Source organism: Ambystoma mexicanum, chromosome 6q, assembly GCF_040938575.1.
Source record: "Ambystoma mexicanum isolate Mex_15411 chromosome 6q, UKY_AmexF1_1, whole genome shotgun sequence".
NCBI lineage: Eukaryota > Metazoa > Chordata > Amphibia > Caudata > Ambystomatidae > Ambystoma > Ambystoma mexicanum.
This window is the reverse complement of record NC_090937.1, coordinates 771,652,456-771,671,739: the sequence shown is the minus strand read 5'-3', so window position 1 is coordinate 771,671,739 and position 19,284 is coordinate 771,652,456. Positions and strand designations below refer to the sequence as shown.

The 19,284-nt window shown below is 44.8% G+C and overlaps 1 long non-coding RNA gene across 1 annotated transcript in view; it reads right to left on the bottom strand.

Annotated features, from left to right (window-relative positions):
* Window positions 1–19,284, bottom strand: part of LOC138515553 (uncharacterized) — a 396,996-nt gene that overhangs the window by 21,858 nt on the left and 355,854 nt on the right. The gene's annotated exons all lie outside the window — the stretch shown is intronic.

The window sequence follows — 19,284 nt, the reverse complement described above, 5'->3', positions numbered from 1 at the left end:
CCCCATACTTCAAACAGGGATTTTCGGGCAGAAAGGCGCGCAAATCTCAGTTATTCACTCAAATAATTCCATGAATCAGGCTATAAATGTTGCAGTGCCTCAAGTACAGCACAACCACATAACCTGCATTGTCTGCTTTCACTCGGCAGATTTAATTGAGCCCCCTTAGTTTCGAGAGCCTCTGAGTGGTTCAATTTCAACAATAGGTAGGTTCTGAACACAGTCGGATCGGGGTAAGCCATAACATATCTAGATACATTTGCCTAGACATTCTATATTGGCAATAGAAACCACTGTGTGATTTAGTAGCTAATTCCACCATATGGCATAGATGGAAATACACTAGGAGTTTTCTTTTAAACCATTTTTTAAAATGTGTATATTTATTGTAGCGAGGATTACTAATAAATCAATTCGACCATTTTTCATGAAGGGTTTTCATGCGACCCATTGTGCCCATCAATGAGGAATTAGTTATTTTTTCAAATGCTTGCATATCTGTTACTGCTATAGTATCATTATCCAAAGTAATAAGGTTTTAATAACACATAATCGACCTTTAGATAAACTCCAACATAATACATTTCATGTCAAATTGCAGATATACATATTCGACCGATATATATTGATAGGCAAACACATCAGTTTAAGTAAAATCAATGCTTCCAATTTGATTAATCGAGCATTGTACTCATGACCCCATATCTCTATGGCATAAAGCAACATAGCTCTTATCTTCACTGTATATAGCATTAGGACTGCCTGTGCAGAATAGCCGACATTTCTACCAATAAAGCTGCTTAATGTAGATTATAGGCATCTAGATTTTATCGATGTCCATTGGTGTTCCCATCTTAATTTGTCGTCTATGATTATTTGCAGGCACTTATAACTGTATACTTGTTCAATAATCTCTGTGCTCATATACCAGACATGTTTCTTTGGTATTTTTATTTACTGGGAAACCCATGGTCGTACTTGTATCGATGTTTATCTTGAGACCATTAAGACAGGAATACGTAATCAATGCATCAATCATATGTCAGCCTATTGGTGTGTAATCTAGCAAGATGAGATCGTCGGCATATGCAAGCCATTCTACAGATGATGTTCCCTCCCTTGACGGATATACTGTCAGAGTCTCAAATGCTTTATGGACATCTGCAAGGTAGAGGTTACACAGGGTTGCTGTGACTATGCAACCCTGTTTAACACCACAGCAAGTGGGCATCTCATCTGACAATCTGCCAGTTGCATCCATTCATATCCAGACTGAGGTCTTAGTGTACAGCAACATGATCATTTTCAGAAGACCTTGCAGAATTTTCCATGAACTTAGCTTGGTCCACAGACGGTTATGTACTATAGAATCGAATGCTGCAGAGAAGTCAATGAAAACACAATAAACATTGATCCCTCTGCGTTTCCATGCATACTTTATTGCGGAAGTCAATGTCGTCAAATTGTGAATCATACTGGATCGCCTTCTAAAACCAATCTGATTTGTCAGTAAAATATTATTCTCCAAAATATCCATGTATTCAATTCATCAAGTAACACACAAGCACAAATCTTTGATGAAATATCTGACACAGCCAGCATTCTAAAGTTGCTTGGGTCTTCCCATGAGCCTTTCTTATATACCGTGAGGAAGTGGCTCACAGTTCAAGACTTAGGGATTCTACCTAAATCACCTATTTCCACAAACAGCTTATGCACTACGGCAGCTCATAACTCCATAACTCAGGATTTTGTTTAAGAAGTGTATTACATGTGCCGTCTAGCCCTGCAGCACGACAGTTTTGGAGTTTTTCAATTATTTTCATGATGTCTAATATAGTAGATTTGCATTTCCATTTCTTAGTTGGTAAAGTGTAGTCCAACTCTATATTATCTTCTTTTCCCAAGGTGGATTTAATATCTTCACTTATACAGTTTATTGCGAGCTCTCATTTTTTTGTGCCTCGAATAACATTCCATATTCCTATTGTCCTTCTGTCATGTGCTAATCGGGCTATCTTTTGCCAGCATTCTATCTCACATTGTAGATGATATTGTTTAATCCAGCGTTGATATCTATTGTTAATGATTCTGACACTGGATAAGACCGAAGCCGGTCGTAAACCCACTGTACCCTGTGAAACCACCTCAGCATTTTCTTGACGTACTATTTTCTTGGCATGTCTTATTTTTACATCATTTCGTTTTCTAGATAAGTATGTTCTATACTAGTTTTGTACATACGGTGAACCAGGGTTTGCTTACTTATCACTCCCATAATGCCAGTATAATTTAGTATTAGCTCAGAGTTAACATTTGTGAGCAAAAAGGACTTATCATTTAATAAATTTGGTGGTATGATCTCGGCCAGTCTGTTCACTTTGTCAAGATTTTGAGGTGTCGAGTGAATTCTATTCTGACCCTCATTCAAGTATATTTGACCATTCTTATCATAAACTACCTTACAGGATGCTCCATGCCACAAGGACAATCTGGTGCAGAGAGGGAGATGATCGCTTTAATCTCTGGGAACTATACCTATGTCTTGTGTGAAGGTAGATGCCTTATCATTCACAAATACATAATCTATCACTGAGGCAGACCTACCATCTACCCTAGTATATGCCATATTAGGGTCACTTGAAGTATTGCCATTTAGCTTCACAAAGCCATAGGCAGCTAATAATGTATGCCATGGCTTCCCTTGTTTATTATTTAAATGTATTGGGCCTCATTACGACCCAGGCGGTAAGTTACCGCCTGGGCCGTGACTTTACCACCATGGCGTAAACTACGTTTACGCCATGGTGGTTGGCGGACTTACCGCCCCATTCCGAGGTTGGCGGGGTGGTGAGTCCCCAATCCCCATTTACCCTTCCCCATTCCCATTTTTGCCCCATAGGGCATAATGGGAGTGGGGAAGGCGTTAATTACGCCACCGTAAATTACGGTGGCGTAATTAACTCCATGGTCCCTTAGCGCCATGGATTTTAACACCTGCTAAAAGCAGGTGTTAAATCCGTCATGGCGCTAAGGGACCTCGTACTCAGGCGGTAAGGGTCGGCGCTGTTTACGCCGCCGTAAAACCCTTACCGCCTGAGTCGTAATGAGGCCCATTGTGTTTACAGATGAGCTTGTGCCAATCGTTATCATGTAATCGATAACTAAGTCACTTATGTGAGCGTTAAAATCGCCCATGATCCATACAGGCAAGGTATGATTATAATCTTGAAGACTGTTATCAACTATCTTTACATTTTCCCTTGCATATAACATGCCTGATGGATCATATATATTGATAAGTAAGATCACACTAGTCTGCTCTTTCAACATGGCAGTGAGCACATAATCAGTTGATTATTTTTTAGCAAGATGGTTTCCAATGTTTTTCGTGATGTTATCAGAAGGCCACCCTTTGGCCTAACTTTTAATCCTTTTTGGTGACTTTTTGGGCAGTACTCCGTCCATCAAACAGCACATAATTGGTGAGCCATGTTTCTTGCAGTGAAACAATTAAGAAACTTTGCAACATGGCAAATAGACCTTCCTCCTCATCCAAATGCATATGACCTCTAGTATTCCATGAATACATGAGGTCAATGTCATCGATGCATTGAGGATGTAAGGGGATCCAATTCAACACTACAGCTAAGTCAACGCCTAGTCTAGAATACTGAATGAAAACCCTTATTGATATATCTTTATGTCCAGTTCATGCGTTCTGGATGACTACCCCTATATAACACCCCTCTCTTGGAATCCCCCTAACCCCACTGAGCCATGAAGTAGTTCTGTTTTGCAAGTTTAAAAGGTTTATTTGATAATTTAAACAATAGATATATATATCACACTTTATAATAAATTAATAATTGAATATGACACTTAATCTGAGCAGTAATCAATAATGGATAGTCTGGCACTGGCACACTTGTGAATAGGAACAGAAGAATAAGGTGGTAGAGAATGTTTTATATAAGTTCAGATGGATGCAATGTTGAATGAAAGGCATTACAGAAAATACTCAATATGATTTCACCAAAAAATGTAATCACTTTTCTTTGGCAATCCACTCCCCCCCTTTATGCAATGCAAGAAAATGGAAGGAAAGCACACAGTTCTCAGAAATGCAATCAAATGTAATTCAGTTCACCCCAGCAAGCTTAGACCACAGAAGTTGGAAACACAGGCCCAAGAAGCTTTTATATGTGCTGGCAATGAAGTGAAAAATGTGCTAAAATGCTTTTAATTCCCTCTAGAGGTTCAGGGTGAGTGGTATCTAGTTAATATTAGTCCAGGCTCACTCTAGCAATGATTCAGGGATGGTTCTTAAGAGGCAAACGAAATTTCGTTGTTCAGGCAAAAGCAGCTATCTTTTTACAAGTAAAGAAATCGGGCCAAATCGCAAATCGCGGCAAAATTCGCGAGTGCGAGAATCGTAATTACAGAGAAAGTATAAGGTCCTGGCACAAAGGGTTACGGAGTTATGAACGATTTTGTGAAGGTTGTTTTTCGGATTTTAAATTTTAAAAGTTCAAAGCGACAGGTTACAGCTTGCAGCTAAAAATGACAAATGACAGCTTTGCAAATGACAGGTGACAACTTCTAGGAGGTAGTTCTGGTTAGATTAAAATAGATTGAATTATATTATTTTAACTAAGAGATTGGTTCTGCACAGTTCTGCTAGGTACTCACAATATATTTAGAAATAGGCCTCGCCACGGATCTGTTCAGGTTTTCGGACTGGACTCCGGTCTCGGCGCACAGCGTCGGGGCCAGCTCTACTCTGCTGGTCTGGTCTGGGTCTCTGGTTCTGATCAGGTCTGTGGGTCCGGATACAGCGGTCTCCGGTTCAGCTGGTCTCTCTCTGGATACAACACTGCTCTCTGGCAAATGGCAAGAGTTCTTGCAAAGAATTCAAACAGCTCGCCTGGCTGTGATAATGGCAATGATTTGAGGCCTGCTAAAGAGGGATTTAGCTTGTAGTTGACCTCTCTGCTACAAATTCTGAAGTAAAGTCTTGGTCTCTGAAGGTGGATAGATTGAAGTCTCTATGTTGGCTCTCTGGAGGTTGATGGAGGTAAAGTATGGATTTTCCCGGCAGAGCGTCCCGCAGCAGATGGAATAGAATCTCTCTATCTGTCCTGACTGTCTGCTTTTATGTGTTTTGAAAGTGGGTGGAGAGGCTAGCTTTCTAGGCCCAACCCCTTCAGAGTTCTGATAGGTTGGAGAATTCTTTGCGTTCTCACTGGAGAGCAGGATTGTGTGTCAGAATGATGTCATTTAATGGCTTTCAGAAAGGACACTCCCCTGTCAAATTGCACACAATCTATATTTGATCAAAAAGACATATTTGCACAGGTACACATTTGTTTAAAATTACATGCACCCATCACATATCACAGGAGGTATACCCTGTCCAAATCTGCTCTTCCTGGGGGCTTGCATTGAGAAATGGCAATATTTGCACTTTTTAACTGGTTTTGCAAGATCGGACATTAACCCAAATTTACACACATGTGCGCAAGGAGTATGGACATTAATTGATGAAGTGTCAGATTTTTAACATGCATACATTTTAAGTAATACCCTCTTAACTGCTAGCTTGCACCAAGATCATACCACCGGTTCTAAAAACCTCTTAAAATGTGGGCAGAAAAATCACAAGAATTATGGTATCATTTATAAAATGTTCACAAGTCCGCTCTATGAATGATCCATCTTTTTAGAGTTATGTTGTGGCCCCAAAGGGGTGTGGTTCCCCCCAGCACAAGGTTGAATTTCTGGTTTTTCCAGTTCTGCCAAGCCAGCTTGCTCTCACAGGCAGTGCTCCTCCCCTTTCCTTCCAGGAGGAAGCCACATTTACGACTCCCACCAATAAAACATTTGCCGGAGTCAGGACAGGGCTTTGTTCAATTTCCTGCAGAGCCCAGGTAATTCAATCAGAGAAGTGTCATATCCCTTTTGGTGGGAACAGCAAAAGGCAGCTAGGCCTGGGAACACAGCTGTTGTGCAAGTCTCAACTCCGGTCGGGGGTAGCTGGTGGGCAGAATTCAGTTCCTTAAACCAGGCCCCAGCTAATGTCACTTTTGGTTACCCAGTTTTCTGCATTCAAATAAAACTAACCATTTTTACATATGCAGCTAGAATGCTGATTCTAAGTTTAAAACTATGACATTTAAACAATTGAAACCTATGTGACACTCAAAAGTAGGTCACTCATTTCTTTTAAACATTTAGATTTTTAGTGTCTTTCAGTCCAAATTTACTTAAACTGCTGAAATCCACAGCTCAGCCAGTCTTGTTATAAACTTTCAAGTCACTTCAGAATATAACTTTACATTGGATCCACCTCTCAGAAAGTCTTTCTTTGGCCTGCTTTGGGTTCATTCATTCAGTTTTACACAAAAAAGAAAAAAAGTCTGGTGTTGTTTTAAAACGCCGGCTTTCTGATAGTGGTGAGTACTGGTAATGCACCCATTTTTGGGATTTAAGAAAATGAATTCCCCACAATTCTAGGTTGCTTTTGGCAATCAGCATTGCCATTCCCAATGGTTTCAGGCTACTGTGTGGGTAGTCCAATGGTGGTTTTAGGCAGTGCCCTTCTGTGCCCATAACATCGGCAAAAATGGGTGGCAGCCTATTCTTCATGCATTTCCCTGGGCATTTTCTGGGAAGCTCTGGCCATCATGATGTTTTCAATGCCAGTACTGCACCGTTTTTGAGGTAGGGCTCGGATGCATGGGTAAAAACATCCCACAAGCCCCCCTCTTGCGATGGCCATTCTGTTTCACTGATGGAACTCGCGAGATATGGGATGTTTCCTTATCTTCTTCCAATAGATGGCACAGTTCAGCATCTTTTTCTCCATCCGGTCGGATCAGTCGGTTCTCCACGCCGGTCCTGACGGGAGTATTGGGCGGTACACTGGGCCCCTTGCGTCTCTGCTCCCGGTCTCCGGATCGTCCTCCTTGGCCAGCCTGCAGGTTTTCCTTCTCCTAGGACGACAAAGGAAGAGCGGCAATACCTATTCATGGACATTTCTCCCCCACCATTGATATAGTGGGGTGGCATATAAATTTATAGTCAAAACATATGAACATGCACATTTCTTTTTGCATTCAAAAACAAAAACACCCACATTGAGAAACTCAGAATTTGATAGGCGATATGTAGGATATTTTAAGTTAGAACTGAATTAATCTGAGACAGTACCCTCTAGGATTCCAGAGGATTCCTCCAGTTGTTGCAGAGTGTGCCTGGGATGGCAACACTTCAACTGGTTAATGTGGACCCACTTGTCTTCCCCCTCTGCCAAACCGCCTTTGGGGATGCAGATCTTGTAGGCCACAGGGGAGATCTTGTCTATAATCTCAAAGGGTCCCTTCCATGTAGGCAACAATTTTCGCTGTTTTGCCTGGTTTCTTTGGAAGTTGTATAGATAGACCCGGTCCCCCACCTGATATTCCTTCCTGGAAGTTTTCAGGTTATAGTGGGTCTTCATGCTATCAGCTGATCTTTCTAGATTCCGCTGAGCATAAGCAAAAGCATGTTGAAGGTGTTTCCTTAAATTCTCCACATACTCATGAGTTGTGGAGGCATTTATCAGTGTCTGCTCTTGGGTCCTGTAGAGCAAATGCTGAGGAAGCACCATCTTGCGCCCAGTATCAACTCAAATGGTGACATTTTGGTTGCAGATGAAGGGGTAGATCTGATGGCCATTAGGATCAGAGGTAATCGGATATCCCAACTTGGCCCAGAATCTGCCACAAACTTCTTTAATATGCTCACAATGGTTCGGTTATATCTCTCTACTGCCCCAGAAGAAGCTGGCCGGTAAGCAATATGCAACTTCCTTTTGACCCCCAGATGTCATCACTTCACTGTGAAGTGGCTACCTCTGTCTGACTCAATCCTTTGAGGTAGTCCGAAATGGGAAAAGATGTGGTTAATCATCAGGGCAGCTGCAGTTTCACAAGCATGTAACGGTCAACATGTACTTGTTTCCTCTAGACGAGCGAATCATAGGGCCTACAAAGTCGATTTGCAAATCTGACCATGGCAGTGTCATCCCCCGCTTTTGGAGAGGCGCACGGTGTGTGAGGGACGTCGGCTGAAATTGCGCACACACAAGACACCCCTTCAAGTATTGGTCAAGGTCCTGCCCCATGTGTGGCCAGTATGCAACCTCTCTTAAGATTTCCAGTGTTGTGTGAAAGCCCCTATGACCGGCGGTGGCCGCATCATGGGCGTGACTTAACATCACTCTTCGGAATGAGGTAGGAACCACCCACTGATCGTGGCCAGCTTTGGATTTCCTTACCAGCAAACCGTCTTGGATTCGGAACATTTTTGGACATTTCATCAACACTCTTAGGTCCTCTTTCCCAATATAATCGGTATCCGTCAAGGGAAAGTTCTCAGAGTCCTCAAGGTGTTGGTAAAACTTACCAATAATTGGATCCCCCTTCTGAGCGGTAATCAAATCAGCATCAGGGGTCTCCTTACTCCATTGTGCAATTGAAAGGTCGTTGTGAGCATTTGTCTGGGACCTAGTGATAGCAGTGACCTGGATTTCCCCCAACAGGGACTCAATCTCAATTAGATCCCCTTGGATGGCCCCGGTTTTGGCCAGCTGATCAGCTAAGTCATTTCCAGTTTTGTCTGATCCCTCTACTTTGGAATGACCCTTGATCTTCTTCCAATAGATGGTCATTCCTTTCGAGGTGACCAGATCATCAATGTTTTGGATCAACTTCCCATGTTTCAAGGGTTTGTTGTTAGCACATAACATGCCTCTGGTTTTCCAATTAACCAGGTGCTCCACAAACCTGTTCCGTACATAATCCGAATCTGTGATTATGACCAGTTTGTGGAGTTGATGCTGGACAGCAGTGAGGATGGCCTGATGCACAGCCATCAATTCTGCCACCTGACTACTTCGGGGACCAATTTTGTATCCAGCGGAGGGTTCTGGGGACTCATTCACCCATGCATTCCCTACGCCGGCCACCAGTTCTTTCTCCCCGTTGTTGTCAACATGGTAAGAGCATCCATCCACATACACAGTGGGCATTCCCTCACACTTGTCTTCTTCAAAGACTTTGTGGGGGGAATTAAGGTATGCCTCCATGTTGTCCTTTATTTTTAGACTTTCGTCCTCGAGACAGTTTTCTCTGGCACAATCATGCAAGTCAGCCAGACCTTGCGCGAGGGGACTCTTCTTGTTTTGGCCATATCTGACCTCCACAGGAAAGCCTTGCATTGACAGAATCCAGGAAGTAATTCGGGAATTACTCACATTTCCGGCCCGGATTCTGTCACTTTGGAGATATTGCAGAGGCTGGTGTGGAGTCTCCACTATGATGTGTTCCGCCTGGATAAACGGGCGGTAATTCTTCAATGCCCACGCCGTTGTCAGGAGTGCCTTCTCACAATCGTTGAATTTTTCCTCCACAGAGGATAAAGTTTTGCTCGCATAGGAGATTACTTTATTGACCTTGTCATGCTTTTGGTATAATACTGCCGTCAAGCACGTATTAGAGAACCCCATCTCCAGGAAGAACTCCTTGTTTCTGACAGGGTAAGCTAGGCAAGGCGCTTTTCAGAGGCTTCTTTTCAGTTGTTTTACTGCCTCGGCTTGTTCTGGACCCCATTCCTACTTGACCCCCCCCTTCAGGAGATGAATCAGGGGTCTGGTGATCTCTGCGTAGCCCTCAATGAACTTTCTGCTGTAATTAGTCAGTCCAAGGAGGCTCCTTAGTTCCCGCAGAGTTGTGGGGTCTTTCAGTTTCTGAAGTGCTTCCACTTTTTTTTCCTGGGGACAGAGACCCTGAGGAGTAATCTCATGCCCCAAGAAATTAACACGGTTTCTGCACCACTGTGCTTTTTGAAAGGAAAGTTTTGCTCCGGCGGCCCTCAACTGTGTCAGAACATAACGGATCTCCGCTATGTGTTCCTCAACAGTTGAGCTTTTGATGAGGACATCATCTACATAAGCCAGGTTACCCCTCGCACCCAGATCGGGCATGGCCTTATGTAGGAAAATATTGAACTCATTACCAGAGTTAAGGTATCCGAAGGGAGTCCGGGTCCATGTGTACTGCTGGCCCCCAAAGGTAAAAGCCAGTTTGCATTGGTCCTCCCTGCTGACAGGCACGGTCCAGTATCCATTGGTCAGGTCTATTGCAGTGAATACCTGTGACCCCTGAATCTGGGCCAGCCCTTGGTCAATGTAGGGAAGAGGCCATCGGGAAGTATGGACCCGTTTGTTGAGCACCCTGAGGTCGGCGCAGAGTCTCCACTGGCCGTTTGGCTTCAATATTCCCAGCACCGGATTATTGAAGGTGCTGTGGACTGGACGGATTATTCCCCGGGACTCAAGGTTCTTAATAATTTCAGTAAGGGACTCCATTGATGCGAGAGGCAAGCGATATTGCTTCACAAACACAGGAGTCATGCCAGGGTCCTTGGTGATTGTTGTTGTGTGGATGTCAGTGCGACCACAGTCATATGAGTCTACCGCAAAGAGATCTTGGAAATCCAAGAAAACTTGTTTCAACTTTTGCTTTTGTTCCAGAGTCACACAGGCATCAGCTAGGTTGACTCTCTCTTCCACCATCTGCCTGAAGCCTGGAAAGACTTCTGGTTTGGCTATCTCCGCGGCCTCCTCCAGCTGGGTGGAGAATTCCCTGGTCAGAGTGCTGATTTGGACCGGAGGCTTCAGGTGGGAAAAGCAGCCCTTATGGACCTGGAAAATCACCTCATCCCTCCTGAAGTCACAAGTCACATCTTCCTTACCATAGGGGCAGGAAGTGTACACCAGGAAGTTCCCCCCATGCCGGGTACAAATCCTGTCTGGTGTTGTATTGTCCTCACTGTCACTGTCAACGCAGTCCTTGGGGATTGGTCCTAACAGTTCATTACCTAAATCAATGGAAAAATGTCGGTCATCAACCTCCATTCCAATAATGGTGCCTGCGGCTAGAGTAATACTCTTTAAGTCGCTGTTATCCACCTCTATTAGAATGGTGTCATGTTCTATGTTGACTAATGGAGTTGGGTTTACCCCCAACCCTTGCTGTTGGAGAGAAGCGTTTAGATGTATGTAGGCATCAGGGTTTTGCAAATATTGTCCTCTTTTAACTTTCACTTCCAGGGAGAATTGTCGGGTCCTTTCTGGGATGGTGACTTCCTCTTTAATCTGAATTTCAACTGCATAAGGTAGCAATTGAGCTGACCTAAATGCTTTTTCTGGATCATCAAAGCCCATGGGATTATCCGCTAATCGGGACCAAGCTTTGAAGTTTATTAGGTCCAAACTAATGGCAAAGCGATTGAGAATGTCACTGCCTAAGTAAAAGGCGGCAGTGACGTCTCGCACAACCCAACAATTATGGGCTATGCTCTTGTTGCCAATGGAGATTTTGAGCATACACCTGCTTGGCAGGAGATGTTTGGAATTAGGCGCTTCCAGGTCCATTTCCCATTTGTCTATCAGTTTGAATGTGGGAATGGCTGGATCTTTTGGGAGTTGGCGGAACATGGCTTCGCTGATGAAGCTCTTACCGTTGTTCACACACACTCGAGCGAGAACAGAGTCCTTCCCATCATTTAACTGAACAGGGATGAACAACTGCTCTCCAATTTGCTGAATATCAGCCAGGCTCTGAGCTGATTTCACATCTTTCTGGACTATAGGAGTGGGAGTTTCTGATTGTGGATTAGTAAAGAATTTCAGGGTGTTTCCTTCCACTGTGGAATACCACCTTAAACTGGAAGGAAGGTTGATTTTCAGAAATAGAGAGGACCCCCCATCACCAGTCTGTTGTCCTACTGCTATTACTGTCACGTCTGGAATTTGGTTGTTCTGGAATTGAAATTCTACTTGGTCAGATTTTTGTTCAACCATGTGGCAGGTGCCGTTTAAACTAACATGGTTGACACTCTGTTTTAATTTTATTGGTCGGCTAGTCTGGGTCCAGAGGACCTTGTTTACGCAATCTATTAAAGGTGACAACCTCCTCAGGAGGTCATTCCCCAGTAAACAAGGGGTGCCCTCTGGAGTCACTACTATGACCGGGTGTTTCACCTTGTGTCGCCCGATCTTAATGTCCAAGTCTGCAGTCCCCTCAACGGGAATTTCCTTCCCGTCAAAGTTCTGCAGTTGTCCAGGAAGAGAGGTGAGAGGAATTTGGTAATTCTCTCCCCTTCCTGCATTCAGTTCGTCAAAGGCCCTTCTGGACAGAAGGGTAGCTTGAGATCCAGTGTCCACCAGTGCCAAAATTGTACCCTGCCCCTGTACTTGTACCGGGGCATAGTATCTTCCATCCTTCTCCTCAAGGGGGCACAGATAATGCACATTTTTGGACAACTGGTGGGCCAACTTTCTGGTTTTGGACATCGCTAGCGAAGAGATTTGGGCAGAATTCTGTGGAGAGCCTTGGGAATCTGAAAGAAAAAGTTGGCAACTGGAGATCAGAGCCATTGTGGGTTCCCCAGGCTCCGGTTCTGGGCCGCCCCCCCTTTTTGGAGGCAGTCACCATGATGGGTTTGAACCAGGGGATTTTCTTGCTGTTGGTTCTGGGATGGGATGGTGGGCGGCGGTAGCTCAGTCTCCACATCTCCCCAGTCTGGATTTGCATCCCTAGGGACCCATTTTTCTTTGGGAGGAGTTCCCCCTCTCTGAAGGAGAAGATCCTTTTCCCAGGATCCTCTGAGGATCCCTCTCCCTCAAATTGGAAGATCTGTACCTCCTCCTCAAACTGAGTCTGTTTGGGTCTTTTGTTTCTCCTACCCCCCCTCTGCTCCTTAGGAGGCAGACTTTCAGGGGCAAGAGATTTTGTTTCCGGTTCCTGGGTTTCCAGGGGCTGTTTACAAGTGAGGAAGGAAGCTTCCTCCAAGGCTTTACACCCCCCTTCCCTTTGTGCCTCCTCCCTGGGAACCGGTGAGTTATCGGGGTGCTGCCCCCGTCATTGTTCTGGAGCACCAGGTCCAGAGTTTGGTGCGTTCTGCACCGGCATGCCGATCTGAGGGTTCTGCTGAGCCCTCAGTATGTGACCCAGATCCCGCGCCATGTTTTGAACCTGGCGCTCTAACTGGGAAACCCGCTCAGGCTGATACGGGGCCCTGTTTTCTCCCCTGGGCTGATCCCGGGAAGGGTAGCTATCCCTTCTTTGGTAGTACCCCTGGTTGGGAAGATTTGGATACCCCTCCACCCTTGGCCTCCCCTCTCCCGGATTCGGTTGTCTGGGCTCAGGGAATTGGGGAAAGAAGGGTGGAGGATTTTGGGGCTGGAAGTTGGGTGGATACCTGGGGAAGAAGTTCTGCCCAGGGTTTGGTGAGTTTCTGCCCTCCTGTGAGAAGTTGGGAGGGAAGTTCTCTGGGTTAGATGCTTGGCTGGATCCCCCCCCTTGGGCTGGAGGAGTCCACACATAACCCAGGATGGGTCTGTTTCCCTTGTAACGGGGGCTTACATAATCAGGAGAGCGAGGGACCCCATTTGTGGGGCTGCCTCCCTGGCTCCCTGTCTGTGACTGGCCCGAGGACCTTCTGGGCCTAGCATTATTAGGTGCAGGTAGGTTTTTAGGCCCTCCCATCTCCAAATCTAAAACGGGGGTGACCTTTACCTCTGCCACCTTGGCAGCAGCAGGGGTGTTGTTGGCTTTGGGGTTTTTGGGCGCATTATTTTTATTTTCTATTGGCTTCTGCACCTCATAGATCCGGGCCGCCTGTTCAATGACCCAGTATAAAGATCTTTTCTCGTGAAAATCCCTCACGAGCTGGGTCATTATGTATTTGGGCAAGGCATGGAAAAACGTATTAATAAATTCTCTGCTATCCGTGCGCACCCTTCTTGTGGTCTGTGCAAAAGCACGCTTTAACTCCTGCACAAATTCTTGTGGGGCCTGATCCTCACCACATTGTAAATTGTAGGCTGCCTTGCGAGCCTCTTGAGGATTTCTATGAGTAGAAAAATGTTTCAAGATGGCCGCCTTATAGGTGGACCATCTTAAATGATTTTGGTCCTCCAGCCCCGCAAAGAAACTGGAGTATTCCGGGTAGAAGGTCCACTTTACATATTGAATACAGCTTTGGCTGTCCTTCAAATGGAAAGTCTCCATCATTTGCTCAAACAACTCTAAGTGCTCCCAAACAGAATACTTGGCGTTCTTATGATAAGGCGTGATGACGCTCCTGATTGCCTTAATCTGCTTTAAGGGGTCCTTAAGCAAGGCCCTTTTTGTCTTATTGGCCCTTTTGGTCCGGGTAACCCTGGTCCATTCATCTTCTGACTCAGAGGCACTGCTCCCAGAGGTTCCCGTCTGTTCTTCCAGGTTTTCCCGGATTCTGCGAGCCTGGGAATGGCTGGCAGAATGTGGGGACCTGGTCTCCTGTGTCCTGTACCGCTCAAAGGAGTCTTCAGATCCCTCCTTGCTGCCAGGATTTGATGGGTACCCCCCCACTGACCTAACTGGGCAGAGGTTTTCAGGATGCCCTTAATGGGCCTACTCTCCTGGGGTTCCCCATCAAATTGCACTGTGCTTGGGTGCCCATACCCGGATGCCCGCCCCTCCATTCCTGGGTGGTACTGGCCTATGAGCCCCATGCTTCTGGCTGGATAGTAATCTGCCATCCCTGTGGCCCTGCGCTCAGTTGCGCCAGGGGACATGGGGGTGGCAGAGTCCAGGGACTGAGACAGATAAAGGCCTCTGGTACTAGGGCTCCTGGGGTTATGCTCAGGAGTTTCTCTTTCCCAGCGAACCTCATCTCTATCCGCCCCTGCTCCCTGTTGCAATGCAAGAGCCTGCGCCTTCAGTTCCTCAGTTAAGGCCTTACTAGACTCTATCAGTCTCTCCTGCATCGCTACCTGTTGTTGGAGTCTATCATTGTGCTGGCAGAGAGCCTCATTCTCTCTCTGTGCCTCCTGATTGGTCCTGGAGCACTGGGCCAGTCTTTGCTGCAGGAGGGTTACCTCCTGAGCTGTGTCCCTATTGGCCTGCTCCTTTCTTGCCAGAGCATCCTCCACCCTCCTGGTGTGTTCTAACAAGTTCTGGTGTTCTTTTTGGAGGTCACCCATCCCCTGGAGGGCCAAGTGATTTTCTTCTGTTTTTCTTTTTAAATGGCAGACTTCCTGACCTAAGGCGTCTCTTTCCTGACTAAGAGCCTGCATTTGTGCCGCCAGGTCGTCCCTCTGCCTTTGAAAGGCACCAGCTTTCTGGCGTTCTTCATCAAACTCTGCCTGGGTATCCATGTCTTTCAAAATCAGCTTGTTGCTCTCTGCCTTCACTCTATCTAGATGACTTTGCAGGGTGGCTACCTGCTCCGTGCATGCCCTGTTAAAGTCTAATTGTTGCTCCAGCTTTTTCTGGCTCTGCAGTAAGGAGTCCAAACTGTCTTGGTGCTCCTTCTGCAGGGCCAGAAATCTAGTATCCTGGTCAGCCTTTTCCTGTTGCAGTATATCCATGTCCTCTTTTATTTTAATGATATACTGCCTACTATCATTTTCTGACTCCTGGCTCCTCTGCAGCCTCTGCTCAGAAGAGTCCAGATCAGATTGGGCCTTCTGTAATGCCAGCAGTTGCCTACTCGCCAGATCTTGGCCTTCAGCACATTTGTCCTGCATGGCTCCCATATGTAAATATAAATATGCCGCTACCCTGGCAATCTTGTTGTGCTCATCCTTGGCCTTAGAGGACATATATAGTTCACTCAGGGCCACATGTAAGGGACCCTGGTCCCTCCATTTATCTGACCCTGTTTCCGTGATCTGGGGTGCGACTGCTTACAACCAGACCGTCTGGTCCTGATGAGTCCACTCACCTCTCACAAATAGCTTATGTAAGAAGTGCTCTCTGGCTATTTTCATATCTACCAAGGTCGTCTTTCCGGAATATGTGTTCCTTCCTGACTTACAGAAGTTTGTATTTTATTTTTGCAAAACAGACCTTTTCCTTAGAGCGTTCCTTTGAGGAATGCTTTACAGCGTAACACAGCGTGATGATTCGACCGGATATGTGTATCTGGTCAGCTGGCACACTGTATTAATCTGCACAAGTGATAGATCTAATCCGGAATCCCCGGCTACGAGCCCCCAATTTGTAAGGGGATCCAATTCAACGCTACAGCTAAGTCAATGCCTAGTCTAGAATACTGAATGAAAACCCTTATTGATATATCTTTATGTCCAGTTCATGCGTTCTGGATGACTACCCCTATATAACACCCCTCTCTTGGAATCCCCCTGACCCCACTGAGCCACGAAGTAGTTCTGTTTTGCAAGTTTAAAAGGTTTATTTGATAATTTAAACAATAGATATATATATCACACTTTATAATAAATTAATAATTGAATATGACACTTAATCTGAGCAGTAATCAATAATGGATAGTCTGGCACTGGCACACTTGTGAATAGGAACAGAAGAATAAGGTTGTAGAGAATGCTTTATATAAGTTCAGATGGATGCAATGTTGAATGAAAGGCAGTACAGAAAATACTCAATATGATTTCACCAAAACAATGTAATCACTTTTCTTTGGCAATCCACTCCCCCCCTTTATGCAATGCAATAAAATGGAAGGAAAGCACACAGTTCTCAGAAATGCAATCAAATGTAATTCAGTTCACCCCAGCAAGCTTAGACCACAGAAGTTGGAAACACAGGCCCAAGATGCTTTTATATGTGCTGGCAATGAAGTGAAAAATTTGCTAAAATGCTTTTAATTCCCTCTAGAGGTTCAGGGTGAGTGGTATCTAGTTAATATTAGTCCAGGCTCACTCTAGCAATGATTCAGGGATGGTTCTTAAGAGGCAAACGAAATTTAGTTGTTCAGGCAAAAGCAGCTATCTTTTTACAAGTAAAGAAATCGGGCCAAATCGCAAATCGCGGCAAAATTCGCGAGTGCGAGAATCGTAATTACAGAGAAAGTATAAGGTCCTAGCACAAACGGTTACGGAGTTATGAACGATTTTGTGAAGGTTGTTTTTCGGATTTTAAATTTTAAAAGTTCAAAGCGACAGGTTACAGTTTGCAGCTAAAAATGACAAGTGACAGCTTTGCAAATGACAGGTGACAACTTCTAGGAGGCAGTTCTGGTTAGATTAAAATAGATTGAATTATATTATTTTAACTAAGAGATTGGTTCTGCACAGTTCTGTTAGGTACTCACAATATATTTAGAAATAGGCCTCGCCACAGATCTGGTCAGGTTTTCGGACTGGACTCCGGTCTCTGCGCACAGCGTCGGGGTCAGCTCTACTCTGCTGGTCTGGGTCTCTGGTTCTGATCAGGTCTGTGCGTCCGGATACAGCGGTCTCCGGTTCAGCTGGTCTCTCTCTGGATACAACACTGCTCTCTGGCAAATGGCAAGAGTTCTTGCAAAGAATTCAAACAGCTCGCCTGGCTGTGATAATGGCAATGATTTGAGGCCTGCTAAAGAGGGATTTAGCTTGTAGTTGACCTCTCTGCTACAAATTCTGAAGTAAAGTCTTGGTCTCTGAAGGTGGATAGATTGAAGTCTCTATGTTGGCTCTCTGGAGGTTGATGGAGGTAAAGTATGGATTTTCCCGGCAGAGCGTCCCGCAGCAGATGGAATAGAATCTCCCTATCTGTCCTGACTATCTGCTTTTATGTGTTTTGAAAGTGGGTGGAGAGGCTAGCTTTCTAGGCCCAACCCCTTCAGAGTTCTGATAGGTTGGAGAATTCTTTGCGTTCTCACTGGAGAGCAGGATTGTGTGTCAGAATGATGTCATTTAATGGCTTTCAGAAAGGACACTCCCCTGTCAAATTGCACACAATCTATATTTGATCAAAAAGACATATTTGCACAGGTACACATTTGTTTAAAATTACATGCACCCATCACATATCACAGGAGGTATACCCTGTCCAAATCTGCTCTTCCTGGGGGCTTGCATTGAGAAATGGCAACATTTGCACTTTTTAACTGGTTTTGCAAGATCGGACATTAACCCAAATTTACACACATGTGCGCAAGGAGTATGGACATTAATTGATGAAGTGTCAGATTTTTAACATGCATACATTTTAAGTAATACCCTCTTAACTGCTAGCTTGCCCCCAGATCATACCACCGGTTCTAAAAACCTCTTAAAATGTGGGCAGAAAAATCACAAGAATTATGGTATCATTTATAAAATTTTCACAAGTCCGCTCTATGAATGATCCATCTTTTTAGAGTTATGTTCTGGCCCCAAAGGGGTGTGGTTTCCCCCCAGCACAAGGTTGAATTTCTGGTTTTTCCAGTTCTGCCAAGCCAGCTTGCTCTCACAGGCAGTGCTCCTCCCCTTTCCTTCCAGGAGGAAGCCACATTTACGACTCCCACCAATAAAACATTTGCCTGAGTCAGGACAGGGCTTTGTTCAATTTCCTGCAGAGCCCAGGTAATTCAATCAGAGAAGTGTCATATCCCTTTTGGTGGGAACAGCAAAAGGCAGCTAGGCCTGGGAACACAGCTGTTGTGCAAGTCTCAACTCCTGTCGGGGGTAGCTGGTGGGCAGAATTCAGTTCCTTAAGCCAGGCCCCAGCTAATGTCACTTTTGGTTACCCAGTTTTCTGCATTCAAATAAAACTAACCATTTTTACATATGCAGCTAGAATGCTGATTCTAAGTTTAAAACTATGACATTTAAACAATTGAAACCTATGTGACACTCAAAAGTAGGTCACTCATTTCTTTTAAACATTTAGATTTTTAGTGTCCTTCAGTCCAAATTTACTTAAACTGCTGAAATCCACAGCTCAGCCAGTCTTGTTATAAACCTTCAAGTCACTTCAGAATATAACTTTACATTGGATCCACCTCTCAGTAAGTCTTTCTTTGGCCTGCTTTGGGTTCATTTATTCAGTTTTACACAAAAAAGAAAAAAAGCCTGGTGTTGTTTTAAAACGCCGGCTTACTGATAGTGGTGAGTACTGGTAATGCACCCATTTCTGGGATTTAAGAAAATGAATTCCCCACAATTCTAGGTTGCTTTTGGCAATCAGCATTGCCATTCCCAATGGTTTCAGGCTACTGTGTGGGTAGTCCAATGGTGGTTTTAGGCAGTGCCCTTCTGTGCCCATAACATCGGCAAAAGTGGGTGGCAGCCTATTCTTCATGCATTTCCCTGGGCATTTTCTGGGAAGCTCTGGCCATCATGATGTTTTCAATGCCAGTACTGCACCGTTTTTGAGGTAGGGCTCGGATGCATGGGTAAGAACATCCCACAAGGAAAAGTGTTGTTTAAAGGCCATTGGAAGCCATTCCCAGTATCCCTGCTCT